Here is a 19,762-nt window from a genome sequence, read left to right as displayed (position 1 = left end):
GAGGGTTGTTACAGTAGAGAGAGGACGGTGCGGCAATGGAGTGGGGGTGACGAAGAGAGACGGCGGCTTGGAATCGGCCCTGCACAGTCGGGGCTGCCAGTCTTTCCGACTGAATTGTGTGGATTGTGTCAGAATGGCTGCGCGAGAGTGTGAAGCGCGAACGTCTTTTCCAGCCCAGGCAGGGAAAGCCGTAGCCGGGCAGGCGGCCTGCCACCAGCCCGGGTTGCTCAGTCGGTAGAGCATCAGACTCTTAATCTGAGGGTCCAGGGTTCAAGTCCCTGCTCGGGCGGGTCGCTTTTAAATTGCACTGCCACGAGACAACAGCGAAGGCGCAGTGCAGTGCTCGCAAATCAGACTCAATGGCCTTCACATTGTAGCGGTGGGAAGCAAGCACAGGGCGGTTTTGCCTGCATTTCCGAACTGTCGCAGTTGCTACCATACTCGCGGAACGCGTGGCTTCTGTTTGAATTGATCTCTTTAAGGTCCTCGAAATGCGCGAAATCAGAAATTAGCATAGAATCCCTCGACTGTGGAAACAGGCTACCGACTCTCCCAAGAGTGTCCCCCACACACCTAAACCCCCACCTCGTGACTCTGTACTTGCACCGAACCTGCACATGCCTGAAAACAAGGGGCAATTTAGCATGGCCAAAACACCTGCGCTGCACTCCTTTGGACTGTGGGAGGAAACCGGATCCGTCGGACGAAATCCACGCAGACACGGGGAGAATGTGCAAACTCCACACAGGGAGTCGCCCGAGACTCGAATCCGACAAGGGTCCGTGGCGCTGGGAGGCAGCAGTGAAATCCTGATTATATTTGCAGGTACTGAAGCTTCGATTTATGGAGACTGCTCTCATCGATGGTCTGCTTTTTTTCAAATCAACTCAGACACGTCAAACGGAACCTTCATGCACACCTTCCTTGGTTTGGAGCTGATGGCGACGTGGCAATGCGTGTGGGAGTGTCGGTGTCTGCGGCTTGTGGTGCGGTGGATTGTGTCGAGCGGAGAGTGGATGCTGGGGGTAGGGACTGTGCGTGGTGTTGGAGGGTTGATGATGAGGGGCTGAAGTGTGCGCAAGGTGACGGACCGGTGTCGAATTGCGTGCGTGCTGTGGTGTTTTACGAGGTGCGGTGATGCTGTGATGGGGAGAGACTTGAAGTCGACTCGTTGTCACGGTGATGAGGGCTAACAGAAATTGCCGGCGAACATTTACCTGTCTGTGGTGAATGAGTGTTGTCGGTTGCTGAGGGTGGCACTTCTTCTCAATACTGGCGAGTCGATTGGATTCCACCCTTGGGCGACTGTCAACGTGGAGTTTGCACGTTCTCCGTGTGTTTACTCCGGGTTCCTCCCAGCGACCAAAGATGAAAGGTGGACTTGTTAGCTAGTTCGCCCACGCCAAATTGCCCACAGCATCACACGGATGTGTCGGCTCGCTGGATTAGCCATGGGAAAAGTTGCTTTGCAGGAAGAGAATGGAGCGCTGTGGACTGGACGGGCCGAAGGGCCTCCTACCACGCTCTTCCAATTCGATTCACTTCTCAGAAACAGACCCATAAATCGATGGCGAAGCAAAACTAATCGCTCACAAATACCGACAGAACCGATGCGCTTCTCCAGCATTTTGTGTTCTTGTTTTGTTCTTGTTGATGATGAAGCCGTCTCATGAGCACCGTTCTTACTTTGGCGCTGCTGTGTTGTAAGCTTGCTGATGGTTTTGACGGTGCCAGAGGTGTGTGTTGAGGAGGGTTGTTACAGTAGAGAGAGGACGGTGCGGCAATGGAGTGGGGGTGACGAAGAGAGACGGCGGCTTGGAATCGGCCCTGCACAGTCGGGGCTGTCAGTCTTTCCGACTGAATTGTGTGGATTGTGTCAGAATGGCTGCGCGAGAGTGTGAAGCGCGAACGTCTTTTCCAGCCCAGGCAGGGAAAGCCGTAGCCGGGCAGGCGGCCTGCCACGAGCCCGGGTAGCTCAGTCGGTAGAGCATCAGACTCTTAATCTGAGGGTCCAGGGTTCAAGTCCCTGCTCGGGCGGGTCGCTTTTAAATTGCACTGCCACGGGACAACAGCGAAGGCGCAGTGCAGTGCTCGCAAATCAGACTCAATGGCCTTCACATTGTAGCGGTGGGAAGCAAGCACAGGGCGGTTTTGCCTGCATTTCCGAACTGTCGCAGTTGCTACCATACTCGCGGAACGCGTGGCTTCTGTTTGAATTGATCTCTTTAAGGTCCTCGAAATGCGCGAAATCAGAAATTAGCATAGAATCCCTCGACTGTGGAAACAGGCTACCGACTCTCCCAAGAGTGTCCCCCACACACCTAAACCCCCACCTCGTGACTCTGTACTTGCACCGAACCTGCACATGCCTGAAAACAAGGGGCAATTTAGCATGGCCAAAACACCTGCGCTGCACTCCTTTGGACTGTGGGAGGAAACCGGATCCGTCGGACGAAATCCACGCAGACACGGGGAGAATGTGCAAACTCCACACAGGGAGTCGCCCGAGACTCGAATCCGACAAGGGTCCGTGGCGCTGGGAGGCAGCAGTGAAATCCTGATTATATTTGCAGGTACTGAAGCTTCGATTTATGGAGACTGCTCTCATCGATGGTCTGCTTTTTTTCAAATCAACTCAGACACGTCAAACGGAACCTTCATGCACACCTTCCTTGGTTTGGAGCTGATGGCGACGTGGCAATGCGTGTGGGAGTGTCGGTGTCTGCGGCTTGTGGTGCGGTGGATTGTGTCGAGCGGAGAGTGGATGCTGGGGGTAGGGACTGTGCGTGGTGTTGGAGGGTTGATGATGAGGGGCTGAAGTGTGCGCAAGGTGACGGACCGGTGTCGAATTGCGTGCGTGCTGTGGTGTTTTACGAGGTGCGGTGATGCTGTGATGGGGAGAGACTTGAAGTCGACTCGTTGTCACGGTGATGAGGGCTAACAGAAATTGCCGGCGAACATTTACCTGTCTGTGGTGAATGAGTGTTGTCGGTTGCTGAGGGTGGCACTTCTTCTCAATACTGGCGAGTCGATTGGATTCCACCCTTGGGCGACTGTCAACGTGGAGTTTGCACGTTCTCCGTGTGTTTACTCCGGGTTCCTCCCAGCGACCAAAGATGAAAGGTGGACTTGTTAGCTAGTTCGCCCACGCCAAATTGCCCACAGCATCACACGGATGTGTCGGCTCGCTGGATTAGCCATGGGAAAAGTTGCTTTGCAGGAAGAGAATGGAGCGCTGTGGACTGGACGGGCCGAAGGGCCTCCTACCACGCTCTTCCAATTCGATTCACTTCTCAGAAACAGACCCATAAATCGATGGCGAAGCAAAACTAATCGCTCACAAATACCGACAGAACCGATGCGCTTCTCCAGCATTTTGTGTTCTTGTTTTGTTCTTGTTGATGATGAAGCCGTCTCATGAGCACCGTTCTTACTTTGGCGCTGCTGTGTTGTAAGCTTGCTGATGGTTTTGACGGTGCCAGAGGTGTGTGTTGAGGAGGGTTGTTACAGTAGAGAGAGGACGGTGCGGCAATGGAGTGGGGGTGACGAAGAGAGACGGCGGCTTGGAATCGGCCCTGCACAGTCGGGGCTGTCAGTCTTTCCGACTGAATTGTGTGGATTGTGTCAGAATGGCTGCGCGAGAGTGTGAAGCGCGAACGTCTTTTCCAGCCCAGGCAGGGAAAGCCGTAGCCGGGCAGGCGGCCTGCCACGAGCCCGGGTAGCTCAGTCGGTAGAGCATCAGACTCTTAATCTGAGGGTCCAGGGTTCAAGTCCCTGCTCGGGCGGGTCGCTTTTAAATTGCACTGCCACGGGACAACAGCGAAGGCGCAGTGCAGTGCTCGCAAATCAGACTCAATGGCCTTCACATTGTCGCGGTGGGAAGCAAGCACAGGGCGGTTTTGCCTGCATTTCCGAACTGTCGCAGTTGCTACCATACTCGCGGAACGCGTGGCTTCTGTTTGAATTGATCTCTTTAAGGTCCTCGAAATGCGCGAAATCAGAAATTAGCATAGAATCCCTCGACTGTGGAAACAGGCTACCGACTCTCCCAAGAGTGTCCCCCACACACCTAAACCCCCACCTCGTGACTCTGTATTTGCACCGAACCTGCACATGCCTGAAAACAAGGGGCAATTTAGCATGGCCAAAACACCTGCGCTGCACTCCTTTGGACTGTGGGAGGAAACCGGATCCGTCGGACGAAATCCACGCAGACACGGGGAGAATGTGCAAACTCCACACTGGGAGTCGCCCGAGACTCGAATCCGACAAGGGTCCGTGGCGCTGGGAGGCAGCAGTGAAATCCTGATTATATTTGCAGGTACTGAAGCTTCGATTTATGGAGACTGCTCTCATCGATGGTCTGCTTTTTTTTCAAATCAACTCAGACACGTCAAACGGAACCTTCATGCACACCTTCCTTGGTTTGGAGCTGATGGCGACGTGGCAGTGCGTGTGGGAGTGTCGGTGTCTGCGGCTTGTGGTGCGGTGGATTGTGTCGAGCGGAGAGTGGATGCTGGGGGTAGGGACTGTGCGTGGTGTTGGAGGGTTGATGATGAGGGGCTGAAGTGTGCGCAAGGTGACGGACCGGTGTCGAATTGCGTGCGTGCTGTGGTGTTTTACGAGGTGCGGTGATGCTGTGATGGGGAGAGACTTGAAGTCGACTCGTTGTCACGGTGATGAGGGCTAACAGAAATTGCCGGCGAACATTTACCTGTCTGTGGTGAATGAGTGTTGTCGGTTGCTGAGGGTGGCACTTCTTCTCAATACTGGCGAGTCGATTGGATTCCACCCTTGGGCGACTGTCAACGTGGAGTTTGCACGTTCTCCGTGTGTTTACTCCGGGTTCCTCCCAGCGACCAAAGATGAAAGGTGGACTTGTTAGCTAGTTCGCCCACGCCAAATTGCCCACAGCATCACACGGATGTGTCGGCTCGCTGGATTAGCCATGGGAAAAGTTGCTTTGCCGGAAGAGAATGGAGCGCTGTGGACTGGACGGGCCGAAGGGCCTCCTGCCACGCTCTTCCAATTCGATTCACTTCTCAGAAACAGACCCATAAATCGATGGCGAAGCAAAACTAATCGCTCACAAATACCGACAGAACCGATGCGCTTCTCCAGCATTTTGTGTTCTTGTTTTGTTCTTGTTGATGATGAAGCCGTCTCATGAGCACCGTTCTTACTTTGGCGCTGCTGTGTTGTAAGCTTGCTGATGGTTTTGACGGTGCCAGAGGTGTGTGTTGAGGAGGGTTGTTACAGTAGAGAGAGGACGGTGCGGCAATGGAGTGGGGGTGACGAAGAGAGACGGCGGCTTGGAATCGGCCCTGCACAGTCGGGGCTGTCAGTCTTTCCGACTGAATTGTGTGGATTGTGTCAGAATGGCTGCGCGAGAGTGTGAAGCGCGAACGTCTTTTCCAGCCCAGGCAGGGAAAGCCGTAGCCGGGCAGGCGGCCTGCCACGAGCCCGGGTAGCTCAGTCGGTAGAGCATCAGACTCTTAATCTGAGGGTCCAGGGTTCAAGTCCCTGCTCGGGCGGGTCGCTTTTAAATTGCACTGCCACGGGACAACAGCGAAGGCGCAGTGCTCGCAAATCAGACTCAATGGCCTTCACATTGTCGCGGTGGGAAGCAAGCACAGGGCGGTTTTGCCTGCATTTCCGAACTGTCGCAGTTGCTACCATACTCGCGGAACGCGTGGCTTCTGTTTGAATTGATCTCTTTAAGGTCCTCGAAATGCGCGAAATCAGAAATTAGCATAGAATCCCTCGACTGTGGAAACAGGCTACCGACTCTCCCAAGAGTGTCCCCCACACACCTAAACCCCCACCTCGTGACTCTGTATTTGCACCGAACCTGCACATGCCTGAAAACAAGGGGCAATTTAGCATGGCCAAAACACCTGCGCTGCACTCCTTTGGACTGTGGGAGGAAACCGGATCCGTCGGACGAAATCCACGCAGACACGGGGAGAATGTGCAAACTCCACACTGGGAGTCGCCCGAGACTCGAATCCGACAAGGGTCCGTGGCGCTGGGAGGCAGCAGTGAAATCCTGATTATATTTGCAGGTACTGAAGCTTCGATTTATGGAGACTGCTCTCATCGATGGTCTGCTTTTTTTTCAAATCAACTCAGACACGTCAAACGGAACCTTCATGCACACCTTCCTTGGTTTGGAGCTGATGGCGACGTGGCAGTGCGTGTGGGAGTGTCGGTGTCTGCGGCTTGTGGTGCGGTGGATTGTGTCGAGCGGAGAGTGGATGCTGGGGGTAGGGACTGTGCGTGGTGTTGGAGGGTTGATGATGAGGGGCTGAAGTGTGCGCAAGGTGACGGACCGGTGTCGAATTGCGTGCGTGCTGTGGTGTTTTACGAGGTGCGGTGATGCTGTGATGGGGAGAGACTTGAAGTCGACTCGTTGTCACGGTGATGAGGGCTAACAGAAATTGCCGGCGAACATTTACCTGTCTGTGGTGAATGAGTGTTGTCGGTTGCTGAGGGTGGCACTTCTTCTCAATACTGGCGAGTCGATTGGATTCCACCCTTGGGCGACTGTCAACGTGGAGTTTGCACGTTCTCCGTGTGTTTACTCCGGGTTCCTCCCAGCGACCAAAGATGAAAGGTGGACTTGTTAGCTAGTTCGCCCACGCCAAATTGCCCACAGCATCACACGGATGTGTCGGCTCGCTGGATTAGCCATGGGAAAAGTTGCTTTGCCGGAAGAGAATGGAGCGCTGTGGACTGGACGGGCCGAAGGGCCTCCTGCCACGCTCTTCCAATTCGATTCACTTCTCAGAAACAGACCCATAAATCGATGGCGAAGCAAAACTAATCGCTCACAAATACCGACAGAACCGATGCGCTTCTCCAGCATTTTGTGTTCTTGTTTTGTTCTTGTTGATGATGAAGCCGTCTCATGAGCACCGTTCTTACTTTGGCGCTGCTGTGTTGTAAGCTTGCTGATGGTTTTGACGGTGCCAGAGGTGTGTGTTGAGGAGGGTTGTTACAGTAGAGAGAGGACGGTGCGGCAATGGAGTGGGGGTGACGAAGAGAGACGGCGGCTTGGAATCGGCCCTGCACAGTCGGGGCTGTCAGTCTTTCCGACTGAATTGTGTGGATTGTGTCAGAATGGCTGCGCGAGAGTGTGAAGCGCGAACGTCTTTTCCAGCCCAGGCAGGGAAAGCCGTAGCCGGGCAGGCGGCCTGCCACGAGCCCGGGTAGCTCAGTCGGTAGAGCATCAGACTCTTAATCTGAGGGTCCAGGGTTCAAGTCCCTGCTCGGGCGGGTCGCTTTTAAATTGCACTGCCACGGGACAACAGCGAAGGCGCAGTGCAGTGCTCGCAAATCAGACTCAATGGCCTTCACATTGTCGCGGTGGGAAGCAAGCACAGGGCGGTTTTGCCTGCATTTCCGAACTGTCGCAGTTGCTACCATACTCGCGGAACGCGTGGCTTCTGTTTGAATTGATCTCTTTAAGGTCCTCGAAATGCGCGAAATCAGAAATTAGCATAGAATCCCTCGACTGTGGAAACAGGCTACCGACTCTCCCAAGAGTGTCCCCCACACACCTAAACCCCCACCTCGTGACTCTGTATTTGCACCGAACCTGCACATGCCTGAAAACAAGGGGCAATTTAGCATGGCCAAAACACCTGCGCTGCACTCCTTTGGACTGTGGGAGGAAACCGGATCCGTCGGACGAAATCCACGCAGACACGGGGAGAATGTGCAAACTCCACACTGGGGGTCGCCCGAGACTCGAATCCGACAAGGGTCCGTGGCGCTGGGAGGCAGCAGTGAAATCCTGATTATATTTGCAGGTACTGAAGCTTCGATTTATGGAGACTGCTCTCATCGATGGTCTGCTTTTTTTTCAAATCAACTCAGACACGTCAAACGGAACCTTCATGCACACCTTCCTTGGTTTGGAGCTGATGGCGACGTGGCAGTGCGTGTGGGAGTGTCGGTGTCTGCGGCTTGTGGTGCGGTGGATTGTGTCGAGCGGAGAGTGGATGCTGGGGGTAGGGACTGTGCGTGGTGTTGGAGGGTTGATGATGAGGGGCTGAAGTGTGCGCAAGGTGACGGACCGGTGTCGAATTGCGTGCGTGCTGTGGTGTTTTACGAGGTGCGGTGATGCTGTGATGGGGAGAGACTTGAAGTCGACTCGTTGTCACGGTGATGAGGGCTAACAGAAATTGCCGGCGAACATTTACCTGTCTGTGGTGAATGAGTGTTGTCGGTTGCTGAGGGTGGCACTTCTTCTCAATACTGGCGAGTCGATTGGATTCCACCCTTGGGCGACTGTCAACGTGGAGTTTGCACGTTCTCCGTGTGTTTACTCCGGGTTCCTCCCAGCGACCAAAGATGAAAGGTGGACTTGTTAGCTAGTTCGCCCACGCCAAATTGCCCACAGCATCACACGGATGTGTCGGCTCGCTGGATTAGCCATGGGAAAAGTTGCTTTGCCGGAAGAGAATGGAGCGCTGTGGACTGGACGGGCCGAAGGGCCTCCTACCACGCTCTTCCAATTCGATTCACTTCTCAGAAACAGACCCATAAATCGATGGCGAAGCAAAACTAATCGCTCACAAATACCGACAGAACCGATGCGCTTCTCCAGCATTTTGTGTTCTTGTTTTGTTCTTGTTGATGATGAAGCCGTCTCATGAGCACCGTTCTTACTTTGGCGCTGCTGTGTTGTAAGCTTGCTGATGGTTTTGACGGTGCCAGAGGTGTGTGTTGAGGAGGGTTGTTACAGTAGAGAGAGGACGGTGCGGCAATGGAGTGGGGGTGACGAAGAGAGACGGCGGCTTGGAATCGGCCCCGCACAGTCGGGGCTGTCAGTCTTTCCGACTGAATTGTGTGGATTGTGTCAGAATGGCTGCGCGAGAGTGTGAAGCGCGAACGTCTTTTCCAGCCCAGGCAGGGAAAGCCGTAGCCGGGCAGGCGGCCTGCCACCAGCCCGGGTAGCTCAGTCGGTAGAGCATCAGACTCTTAATCTGAGGGTCCAGGGTTCAAGTCCCTGCTCGGGCGGGTCGCTTTTAAATTGCACTGCCACGGGACAACAGCGAAGGCGCAGTGCAGTGCTCGCAAATCAGACTCAATGGCCTTCACATTGTCGCGGTGGGAAGCAAGCACAGGGCGGTTTTGCCTGCATTTCCGAACTGTCGCAGTTGCTACCATACTCGCGGAACGCGTGGCTTCTGTTTGAATTGATCTCTTTAAGGTCCTCGAAATGCGCGAAATCAGAAATTAGCATAGAATCCCTCGACTGTGGAAACAGGCTACCGACTCTCCCAAGAGTGTCCCCCACACACCTAAACCCCCACCTCGTGACTCTGTATTTGCACCGAACCTGCACATGCCTGAAAACAAGGGGCAATTTAGCATGGCCAAAACACCTGCGCTGCACTCCTTTGGACTGTGGGAGGAAACCGGATCCGTCGGACGAAATCCACGCAGACACGGGGAGAATGTGCAAACTCCACACAGGGAGTCGCCCGAGACTCGAATCCGACAAGGGTCCGTGGCGCTGGGAGGCAGCAGTGAAATCCTGATTATATTTGCAGGTACTGAAGCTTCGATTTATGGAGACTGCTCTCATCGATGGTCTGCTTTTTTTTCAAATCAACTCAGACACGTCAAACGGAACCTTCATGCACACCTTCCTTGGTTTGGAGCTGATGGCGACGTGGCAGTGCGTGTGGGAGTGTCGGTGTCTGCGGCTTGTGGTGCGGTGGATTGTGTCGAGCGGAGAGTGGATGCTGGGGGTAGGGACTGTGCGTGGTGTTGGAGGGTTGATGATGAGGGGCTGAAGTGTGCGCAAGGTGACGGACCGGTGTCGAATTGCGTGCGTGCTGTGGTGTTTTACGAGGTGCGGTGATGCTGTGATGGGGAGAGACTTGAAGTCGACTCGTTGTCACGGTGATGAGGGCTAACAGAAATTGCCGGCGAACATTTACCTGTCTGTGGTGAATGAGTGTTGTCGGTTGCTGAGGGTGGCACTTCTTCTCAATACTGGCGAGTCGATTGGATTCCACCCTTGGGCGACTGTCAACGTGGAGTTTGCACGTTCTCCGTGTGTTTACTCCGGGTTCCTCCCAGCGACCAAAGATGAAAGGTGGACTTGTTAGCTAGTTCGCCCACGCCAAATTGCCCACAGCATCACACGGATGTGTCGGCTCGCTGGATTAGCCATGGGAAAAGTTGCTTTGCAGGAAGAGAATGGAGCGCTGTGGACTGGACGGGCCGAAGGGCCTCCTGCCACGCTCTTCCAATTCGATTCACTTCTCAGAAACAGACCCATAAATCGATGGCGAAGCAAAACTAATCGCTCACAAATACCGACAGAACCGATGCGCTTCTCCAGCATTTTGTGTTCTTGTTTTGTTCTTGTTGATGATGAAGCCGTCTCATGAGCACCGTTCTTACTTTGGCGCTGCTGTGTTGTAAGCTTGCTGATGGTTTTGACGGTGCCAGAGGTGTGTGTTGAGGAGGGTTGTTACAGTAGAGAGAGGACGGTGCGGCAATGGAGTGGGGGTGACGAAGAGAGACGGCGGCTTGGAATCGGCCCCGCACAGTCGGGGCTGTCAGTCTTTCCGACTGAATTGTGTGGATTGTGTCAGAATGGCTGCGCGAGAGTGTGAAGCGCGAACGTCTTTTCCAGCCCAGGCAGGGAAAGCCGTAGCCGGGCAGGCGGCCTGCCACGAGCCCGGGTAGCTCAGTCGGTAGAGCATCAGACTCTTAATCTGAGGGTCCAGGGTTCAAGTCCCTGCTCGGGCGGGTCGCTTTTAAATTGCACTGCCACGGGACAACAGACTCAATGGGACAACAGACTCAGACGCAAATCAGACTCAATGGCCTTCACATTGTCGCGGTGGGAAGCAAGCACAGGGCGGTTTTGCCTGCATTTCCGAACTGTCGCAGTTGCTACCATACTCGCGGAACGCGTGGCTTCTGTTTGAATTGATCTCTTTAAGGTCCTCGAAATGCGCGAAATCAGAAATTAGCATAGAATCCCTCGACTGTGGAAACAGGCTACCGACTCTCCCAAGAGTGTCCCCCACACACCTAAACCCCCACCTCGTGACTCTGTATTTGCACCGAACCTGCACATGCCTGAAAACAAGGGGCAATTTAGCATGGCCAAAACACCTGCGCTGCACTCCTTTGGACTGTGGGAGGAAACCGGATCCGTCGGACGAAATCCACGCAGACACGGGGAGAATGTGCAAACTCCACACAGGGAGTCGCCCGAGACTCGAATCCGACAAGGGTCCGTGGCGCTGGGAGGCAGCAGTGAAATCCTGATTATATTTGCAGGTACTGAAGCTTCGATTTATGGAGACTGCTCTCATCGATGGTCTGCTTTTTTTTCAAATCAACTCAGACACGTCAAACGGAACCTTCATGCACACCTTCCTTGGTTTGGAGCTGATGGCGACGTGGCAGTGCGTGTGGGAGTGTCGGTGTCTGCGGCTTGTGGTGCGGTGGATTGTGTCGAGCGGAGAGTGGATGCTGGGGGTAGGGACTGTGCGTGGTGTTGGAGGGTTGATGATGAGGGGCTGAAGTGTGCGCAAGGTGACGGACCGGTGTCGAATTGCGTGCGTGCTGTGGTGTTTTACGAGGTGCGGTGATGCTGTGATGGGGAGAGACTTGAAGTCGACTCGTTGTCACGGTGATGAGGGCTAACAGAAATTGCCGGCGAACATTTACCTGTCTGTGGTGAATGAGTGTTGTCGGTTGCTGAGGGTGGCACTTCTTCTCAATACTGGCGAGTCGATTGGATTCCACCCTTGGGCGACTGTCAACGTGGAGTTTGCACGTTCTCCGTGTGTTTACTCCGGGTTCCTCCCAGCGACCAAAGATGAAAGGTGGACTTGTTAGCTAGTTCGCCCACGCCAAATTGCCCACAGCATCACACGGATGTGTCGGCTCGCTGGATTAGCCATGGGAAAAGTTGCTTTGCCGGAAGAGAATGGAGCGCTGTGGACTGGACGGGCCGAAGGGCCTCCTACCACGCTCTTCCAATTCGATTCACTTCTCAGAAACAGACCCATAAATCGATGGCGAAGCAAAACTAATCGCTCACAAATACCGACAGAACCGATGCGCTTCTCCAGCATTTTGTGTTCTTGTTTTGTTCTTGTTGATGATGAAGCCGTCTCATGAGCACCGTTCTTACTTTGGCGCTGCTGTGTTGTAAGCTTGCTGATGGTTTTGACGGTGCCAGAGGTGTGTGTTGAGGAGGGTTGTTACAGTAGAGAGAGGACGGTGCGGCAATGGAGTGGGGGTGACGAAGAGAGACGGCGGCTTGGAATCGGCCCTGCACAGTCGGGGCTGTCAGTCTTTCCGACTGAATTGTGTGGATTGTGTCAGAATGGCTGCGCGAGAGTGTGAAGCGCGAACGTCTTTTCCAGCCCAGGCAGGGAAAGCCGTAGCCGGGCAGGCGGCCTGCCACGAGCCCGGGTAGCTCAGTCGGTAGAGCATCAGACTCTTAATCTGAGGGTCCAGGGTTCAAGTCCCTGCTCGGGCGGGTCGCTTTTAAATTGCACTGCCACGGGACAACAGCGAAGGCGCAGTGCAGTGCTCGCAAATCAGACTCAATGGCCTTCACATTGTCGCGGTGGGAAGCAAGCACAGGGCGGTTTTGCCTGCATTTCCGAACTGTCGCAGTTGCTACCATACTCGCGGAACGCGTGGCTTCTGTTTGAATTGATCTCTTTAAGGTCCTCGAAATGCGCGAAATCAGAAATTAGCATAGAATCCCTCGACTGTGGAAACAGGCTACCGACTCTCCCAAGAGTGTCCCCCACACACCTAAACCCCCACCTCGTGACTCTGTATTTGCACCGAACCTGCACATGCCTGAAAACAAGGGGCAATTTAGCATGGCCAAAACACCTGCGCTGCACTCCTTTGGACTGTGGGAGGAAACCGGATCCGTCGGACGAAATCCACGCAGACACGGGGAGAATGTGCAAACTCCACACTGGGAGTCGCCCGAGACTCGAATCCGACAAGGGTCCGTGGCGCTGGGAGGCAGCAGTGAAATCCTGATTATATTTGCAGGTACTGAAGCTTCGATTTATGGAGACTGCTCTCATCGATGGTCTGCTTTTTTTTCAAATCAACTCAGACACGTCAAACGGAACCTTCATGCACACCTTCCTTGGTTTGGAGCTGATGGCGACGTGGCAGTGCGTGTGGGAGTGTCGGTGTCTGCGGCTTGTGGTGCGGTGGATTGTGTCGAGCGGAGAGTGGATGCTGGGGGTAGGGACTGTGCGTGGTGTTGGAGGGTTGATGATGAGGGGCTGAAGTGTGCGCAAGGTGACGGACCGGTGTCGAATTGCGTGCGTGCTGTGGTGTTTTACGAGGTGCGGTGATGCTGTGATGGGGAGAGACTTGAAGTCGACTCGTTGTCACGGTGATGAGGGCTAACAGAAATTGCCGGCGAACATTTACCTGTCTGTGGTGAATGAGTGTTGTCGGTTGCTGAGGGTGGCACTTCTTCTCAATACTGGCGAGTCGATTGGATTCCACCCTTGGGCGACTGTCAACGTGGAGTTTGCACGTTCTCCGTGTGTTTACTCCGGGTTCCTCCCAGCGACCAAAGATGAAAGGTGGACTTGTTAGCTAGTTCGCCCACGCCAAATTGCCCACAGCATCACACGGATGTGTCGGCTCGCTGGATTAGCCATGGGAAAAGTTGCTTTGCAGGAAGAGAATGGAGCGCTGTGGACTGGACGGGCCGAAGGGCCTCCTGCCACGCTCTTCCAATTCGATTCACTTCTCAGAAACAGACCCATAAATCGATGGCGAAGCAAAACTAATCGCTCACAAATACCGACAGAACCGATGCGCTTCTCCAGCATTTTGTGTTCTTGTTTTGTTCTTGTTGATGATGAAGCCGTCTCATGAGCACCGTTCTTACTTTGGCGCTGCTGTGTTGTAAGCTTGCTGATGGTTTTGACGGTGCCAGAGGTGTGTGTTGAGGAGGGTTGTTACAGTAGAGAGAGGACGGTGCGGCAATGGAGTGGGGGTGACGAAGAGAGACGGCGGCTTGGAATCGGCCCCGCACAGTCGGGGCTGTCAGTCTTTCCGACTGAATTGTGTGGATTGTGTCAGAATGGCTGCGCGAGAGTGTGAAGCGCGAACGTCTTTTCCAGCCCAGGCAGGGAAAGCCGTAGCCGGGCAGGCGGCCTGCCACGAGCCCGGGTAGCTCAGTCGGTAGAGCATCAGACTCTTAATCTGAGGGTCCAGGGTTCAAGTCCCTGCTCGGGCGGGTCGCTTTTAAATTGCACTGCCACGGGACAACAGCGAAGGCGCAGTGCAGTGCTCGCAAATCAGACTCAATGGCCTTCACATTGTCGCGGTGGGAAGCAAGCACAGGGCGGTTTTGCCTGCATTTCCGAACTGTCGCAGTTGCTACCATACTCGCGGAACGCGTGGCTTCTGTTTGAATTGATCTCTTTAAGGTCCTCGAAATGCGCGAAATCAGAAATTAGCATAGAATCCCTCGACTGTGGAAACAGGCTACCGACTCTCCCAAGAGTGTCCCCCACACACCTAAACCCCCACCTCGTGACTCTGTATTTGCACCGAACCTGCACATGCCTGAAAACAAGGGGCAATTTAGCATGGCCAAAACACCTGCGCTGCACTCCTTTGGACTGTGGGAGGAAACCGGATCCGTCGGACGAAATCCACGCAGACACGGGGAGAATGTGCAAACTCCACACAGGGAGTCGCCCGAGACTCGAATCCGACAAGGGTCCGTGGCGCTGGGAGGCAGCAGTGAAATCCTGATTATATTTGCAGGTACTGAAGCTTCGATTTATGGAGACTGCTCTCATCGATGGTCTGCTTTTTTTTCAAATCAACTCAGACACGTCAAACGGAACCTTCATGCACACCTTCCTTGGTTTGGAGCTGATGGCGACGTGGCAGTGCGTGTGGGAGTGTCGGTGTCTGCGGCTTGTGGTGCGGTGGATTGTGTCGAGCGGAGAGTGGATGCTGGGGGTAGGGACTGTGCGTGGTGTTGGAGGGTTGATGATGAGGGGCTGAAGTGTGCGCAAGGTGACGGACCGGTGTCGAATTGCGTGCGTGCTGTGGTGTTTTACGAGGTGCGGTGATGCTGTGATGGGGAGAGACTTGAAGTCGACTCGTTGTCACGGTGATGAGGGCTAACAGAAATTGCCGGCGAACATTTACCTGTCTGTGGTGAATGAGTGTTGTCGGTTGCTGAGGGTGGCACTTCTTCTCAATACTGGCGAGTCGATTGGATTCCACCCTTGGGCGACTGTCAACGTGGAGTTTGCACGTTCTCCGTGTGTTTACTCCGGGTTCCTCCCAGCGACCAAAGATGAAAGGTGGACTTGTTAGCTAGTTCGCCCACGCCAAATTGCCCACAGCATCACACGGATGTGTCGGCTCGCTGGATTAGCCATGGGAAAAGTTGCTTTGCCGGAAGAGAATGGAGCGCTGTGGACTGGACGGGCCGAAGGGCCTCCTACCACGCTCTTCCAATTCGATTCACTTCTCAGAAACAGACCCATAAATCGATGGCGAAGCAAAACTAATCGCTCACAAATACCGACAGAACCGATGCGCTTCTCCAGCATTTTGTGTTCTTGTTTTGTTCTTGTTGATGATGAAGCCGTCTCATGAGCACCGTTCTTACTTTGGCGCTGCTGTGTTGTAAGCTTGCTGATGGTTTTGACGGTGCCAGAGGTGTGTGTTGAGGAGGGTTGTTACAGTAGAGAGAGGACGGTGCGGCAATGGAGTGGGGGTGACGAAGAGAGACGGCGGCTTGGAATCGGCCCTGCACAGTCGGGGCTGTCAGTCTTTCCGACTGAATTGTGTGGATTGTGTCAGAATGGCTGCGCGAGAGTGTGAAGCGCGAACGTCTTTTCCAGCCCAGGCAGGGAAAGCCGTAGCCGGGCAGGCGGCCTGCCACGAGCCCGGGTAGCTCAGTCGGTAGAGCATCAGACTCTTAATCTGAGGGTCCAGGGTTCAAGTCCCTGCTCGGGCGGGTCGCTTTTAAATTGCACTGCCACGGGACAACAGCGAAGGCGCAGTGCAGTGCTCGCAAATCAGACTCAATGGCCTTCACATTGTCGCGGTGGGAAGCAAGCACAGGGCGGTTTTGCCTGCATTTCCGAACTGTCGCAGTTGCTACCATACTCGCGGAACGCGTGGCTTCTGTTTGAATTGATCTCTTTAAGGTCCTCGAAATGCGCGAAATCAGAAATTAGCATAGAATCCCTCGACTGTGGAAACAGGCTACCGACTCTCCCAAGAGTGTCCCCCACACACCTAAACCCCCACCTCGTGACTCTGTATTTGCACCGAACCTGCACATGCCTGAAAACAAGGGGCAATTTAGCATGGCCAAAACACCTGCGCTGCACTCCTTTGGACTGTGGGAGGAAACCGGATCCGTCGGACGAAATCCACGCAGACACGGGGAGAATGTGCAAACTCCACACTGGGAGTCGCCCGAGACTCGAATCCGACAAGGGTCCGTGGCGCTGGGAGGCAGCAGTGAAATCCTGATTATATTTGCAGGTACTGAAGCTTCGATTTATGGAGACTGCTCTCATCGATGGTCTGCTTTTTTTTCAAATCAACTCAGACACGTCAAACGGAACCTTCATGCACACCTTCCTTGGTTTGGAGCTGATGGCGACGTGGCAGTGCGTGTGGGAGTGTCGGTGTCTGCGGCTTGTGGTGCGGTGGATTGTGTCGAGCGGAGAGTGGATGCTGGGGGTAGGGACTGTGCGTGGTGTTGGAGGGTTGATGATGAGGGGCTGAAGTGTGCGCAAGGTGACGGACCGGTGTCGAATTGCGTGCGTGCTGTGGTGTTTTACGAGGTGCGGTGATGCTGTGATGGGGAGAGACTTGAAGTCGACTCGTTGTCACGGTGATGAGGGCTAACAGAAATTGCCGGCGAACATTTACCTGTCTGTGGTGAATGAGTGTTGTCGGTTGCTGAGGGTGGCACTTCTTCTCAATACTGGCGAGTCGATTGGATTCCACCCTTGGGCGACTGTCAACGTGGAGTTTGCACGTTCTCCGTGTGTTTACTCCGGGTTCCTCCCAGCGACCAAAGATGAAAGGTGGACTTGTTAGCTAGTTCGCCCACGCCAAATTGCCCACAGCATCACACGGATGTGTCGGCTCGCTGGATTAGCCATGGGAAAAGTTGCTTTGCCGGAAGAGAATGGAGCGCTGTGGACTGGACGGGCCGAAGGGCCTCCTACCACGCTCTTCCAATTCGATTCACTTCTCAGAAACAGACCCATAAATCGATGGCGAAGCAAAACTAATCGCTCACAAATACCGACAGAACCGATGCGCTTCTCCAGCATTTTGTGTTCTTGTTTTGTTCTTGTTGATGATGAAGCCGTCTCATGAGCACCGTTCTTACTTTGGCGCTGCTGTGTTGTAAGCTTGCTGATGGTTTTGACGGTGCCAGAGGTGTGTGTTGAGGAGGGTTGTTACAGTAGAGAGAGGACGGTGCGGCAATGGAGTGGGGGTGACGAAGAGAGACGGCGGCTTGGAATCGGCCCTGCACAGTCGGGGCTGTCAGTCTTTCCGACTGAATTGTGTGGATTGTGTCAGAATGGCTGCGCGAGAGTGTGAAGCGCGAACGTCTTTTCCAGCCCAGGCAGGGAAAGCCGTAGCCGGGCAGGCGGCCTGCCACGAGCCCGGGTAGCTCAGTCGGTAGAGCATCAGACTCTTAATCTGAGGGTCCAGGGTTCAAGTCCCTGCTCGGGCGGGTCGCTTTTAAATTGCACTGCCACGGGACAACAGCGAAGGCGCAGTGCAGTGCTCGCAAATCAGACTCAATGGCCTTCACATTGTCGCGGTGGGAAGCAAGCACAGGGCGGTTTTGCCTGCATTTCCGAACTGTCGCAGTTGCTACCATACTCGCGGAACGCGTGGCTTCTGTTTGAATTGATCTCTTTAAGGTCCTCGAAATGCGCGAAATCAGAAATTAGCATAGAATCCCTCGACTGTGGAAACAGGCTACCGACTCTCCCAAGAGTGTCCCCCACACACCTAAACCCCCACCTCGTGACTCTGTATTTGCACCGAACCTGCACATGCCTGAAAACAAGGGGCAATTTAGCATGGCCAAAACACCTGCGCTGCACTCCTTTGGACTGTGGGAGGAAACCGGATCCGTCGGACGAAATCCACGCAGACACGGGGAGAATGTGCAAACTCCACACTGGGAGTCGCCCGAGACTCGAATCCGACAAGGGTCCGTGGCGCTGGGAGGCAGCAGTGAAATCCTGATTATATTTGCAGGTACTGAAGCTTCGATTTATGGAGACTGCTCTCATCGATGGTCTGCTTTTTTTTCAAATCAACTCAGACACGTCAAACGGAACCTTCATGCACACCTTCCTTGGTTTGGAGCTGATGGCGACGTGGCAGTGCGTGTGGGAGTGTCGGTGTCTGCGGCTTGTGGTGCGGTGGATTGTGTCGAGCGGAGAGTGGATGCTGGGGGTAGGGACTGTGCGTGGTGTTGGAGGGTTGATGATGAGGGGCTGAAGTGTGCGCAAGGTGACGGACCGGTGTCGAATTGCGTGCGTGCTGTGGTGTTTTACGAGGTGCGGTGATGCTGTGATGGGGAGAGACTTGAAGTCGACTCGTTGTCACGGTGATGAGGGCTAACAGAAATTGCCGGCGAACATTTACCTGTCTGTGGTGAATGAGTGTTGTCGGTTGCTGAGGGTGGCACTTCTTCTCAATACTGGCGAGTCGATTGGATTCCACCCTTGGGCGACTGTCAACGTGGAGTTTGCACGTTCTCCGTGTGTTTACTCCGGGTTCCTCCCAGCGACCAAAGATGAAAGGTGGACTTGTTAGCTAGTTCGCCCACGCCAAATTGCCCACAGCATCACACGGATGTGTCGGCTCGCTGGATTAGCCATGGGAAAAGTTGCTTTGCCGGAAGAGAATGGAGCGCTGTGGACTGGACGGGCCGAAGGGCCTCCTACCACGCTCTTCCAATTCGATTCACTTCTCAGAAACAGACCCATAAATCGATGGCGAAGCAAAACTAATCGCTCACAAATACCGACAGAACCGATGCGCTTCTCCAGCATTTTGTGTTCTTGTTTTGTTCTTGTTGATGATGAAGCCGTCTCATGAGCACCGTTCTTACTTTGGCGCTGCTGTGTTGTAAGCTTGCTGATGGTTTTGACGGTGCCAGAGGTGTGTGTTGAGGAGGGTTGTTACAGTAGAGAGAGGACGGTGCGGCAATGGAGTGGGGGTGACGAAGAGAGACGGCGGCTTGGAATCGGCCCTGCACAGTCGGGGCTGTCAGTCTTTCCGACTGAATTGTGTGGATTGTGTCAGAATGGCTGCGCGAGAGTGTGAAGCGCGAACGTCTTTTCCAGCCCAGGCAGGGAAAGCCGTAGCCGGGCAGGCGGCCTGCCACGAGCCCGGGTAGCTCAGTCGGTAGAGCATCAGACTCTTAATCTGAGGGTCCAGGGTTCAAGTCCCTGCTCGGGCGGGTCGCTTTTAAATTGCACTGCCACGGGACAACAGCGAAGGCGCAGTGCAGTGCTCGCAAATCAGACTCAATGGCCTTCACATTGTCGCGGTGGGAAGCAAGCACAGGGCGGTTTTGCCTGCATTTCCGAACTGTCGCAGTTGCTACCATACTCGCGGAACGCGTGGCTTCTGTTTGAATTGATCTCTTTAAGGTCCTCGAAATGCGCGAAATCAGAAATTAGCATAGAATCCCTCG

The 19,762-nt window shown here is 54.3% G+C and overlaps 12 non-coding genes across 12 annotated transcripts; all 12 read left to right on the top strand.

Moving 5' to 3' along the window:
• The first annotated feature begins 216 nt into the window (after positions 1 to 216).
• On the top strand, positions 217 to 289 carry trnak-cuu (transfer RNA lysine (anticodon CUU)). The gene has a single exon. It is a non-coding gene; the product is annotated as a tRNA-Lys (tRNA).
• A 1,675-nt stretch (positions 290 to 1,964) lies between these two features.
• trnak-cuu (transfer RNA lysine (anticodon CUU)) lies at positions 1,965 to 2,037 on the top strand. Its single transcript has one exon. It is a non-coding gene; the product is annotated as a tRNA-Lys (tRNA).
• Positions 2,038 to 3,712: 1,675 nt separating this feature from the next.
• trnak-cuu (transfer RNA lysine (anticodon CUU)) lies at positions 3,713 to 3,785 on the top strand. Its single transcript has one exon. It is a non-coding gene; the product is annotated as a tRNA-Lys (tRNA).
• Positions 3,786 to 5,461: 1,676 nt separating this feature from the next.
• Positions 5,462 to 5,534, top strand: trnak-cuu (transfer RNA lysine (anticodon CUU)). The gene has a single exon. It is a non-coding gene; the product is annotated as a tRNA-Lys (tRNA).
• A 1,671-nt stretch (positions 5,535 to 7,205) lies between these two features.
• On the top strand, positions 7,206 to 7,278 carry trnak-cuu (transfer RNA lysine (anticodon CUU)). Its single transcript has one exon. It is a non-coding gene; the product is annotated as a tRNA-Lys (tRNA).
• Positions 7,279 to 8,954: 1,676 nt separating this feature from the next.
• trnak-cuu (transfer RNA lysine (anticodon CUU)) lies at positions 8,955 to 9,027 on the top strand. Its single transcript has one exon. It is a non-coding gene; the product is annotated as a tRNA-Lys (tRNA).
• Positions 9,028 to 10,703: 1,676 nt separating this feature from the next.
• Positions 10,704 to 10,776, top strand: trnak-cuu (transfer RNA lysine (anticodon CUU)). Its single transcript has one exon. It is a non-coding gene; the product is annotated as a tRNA-Lys (tRNA).
• A 1,680-nt stretch (positions 10,777 to 12,456) lies between these two features.
• Positions 12,457 to 12,529, top strand: trnak-cuu (transfer RNA lysine (anticodon CUU)). Its single transcript has one exon. It is a non-coding gene; the product is annotated as a tRNA-Lys (tRNA).
• A 1,676-nt stretch (positions 12,530 to 14,205) lies between these two features.
• trnak-cuu (transfer RNA lysine (anticodon CUU)) lies at positions 14,206 to 14,278 on the top strand. The gene has a single exon. It is a non-coding gene; the product is annotated as a tRNA-Lys (tRNA).
• A 1,676-nt stretch (positions 14,279 to 15,954) lies between these two features.
• Positions 15,955 to 16,027, top strand: trnak-cuu (transfer RNA lysine (anticodon CUU)). The gene has a single exon. It is a non-coding gene; the product is annotated as a tRNA-Lys (tRNA).
• Positions 16,028 to 17,703: 1,676 nt separating this feature from the next.
• Positions 17,704 to 17,776, top strand: trnak-cuu (transfer RNA lysine (anticodon CUU)). Its single transcript has one exon. It is a non-coding gene; the product is annotated as a tRNA-Lys (tRNA).
• Positions 17,777 to 19,452: 1,676 nt separating this feature from the next.
• Positions 19,453 to 19,525, top strand: trnak-cuu (transfer RNA lysine (anticodon CUU)). Its single transcript has one exon. It is a non-coding gene; the product is annotated as a tRNA-Lys (tRNA).
• The last annotated feature ends 237 nt before the right edge of the window (positions 19,526 to 19,762 follow it).

Source organism: Chiloscyllium punctatum, chromosome 24, assembly GCF_047496795.1.
Source record: "Chiloscyllium punctatum isolate Juve2018m chromosome 24, sChiPun1.3, whole genome shotgun sequence".
Taxonomy (NCBI): Eukaryota; Metazoa; Chordata; class Chondrichthyes; order Orectolobiformes; family Hemiscylliidae; genus Chiloscyllium; species Chiloscyllium punctatum.
This window is presented reverse-complemented; position numbering and strand designations above follow the sequence as displayed.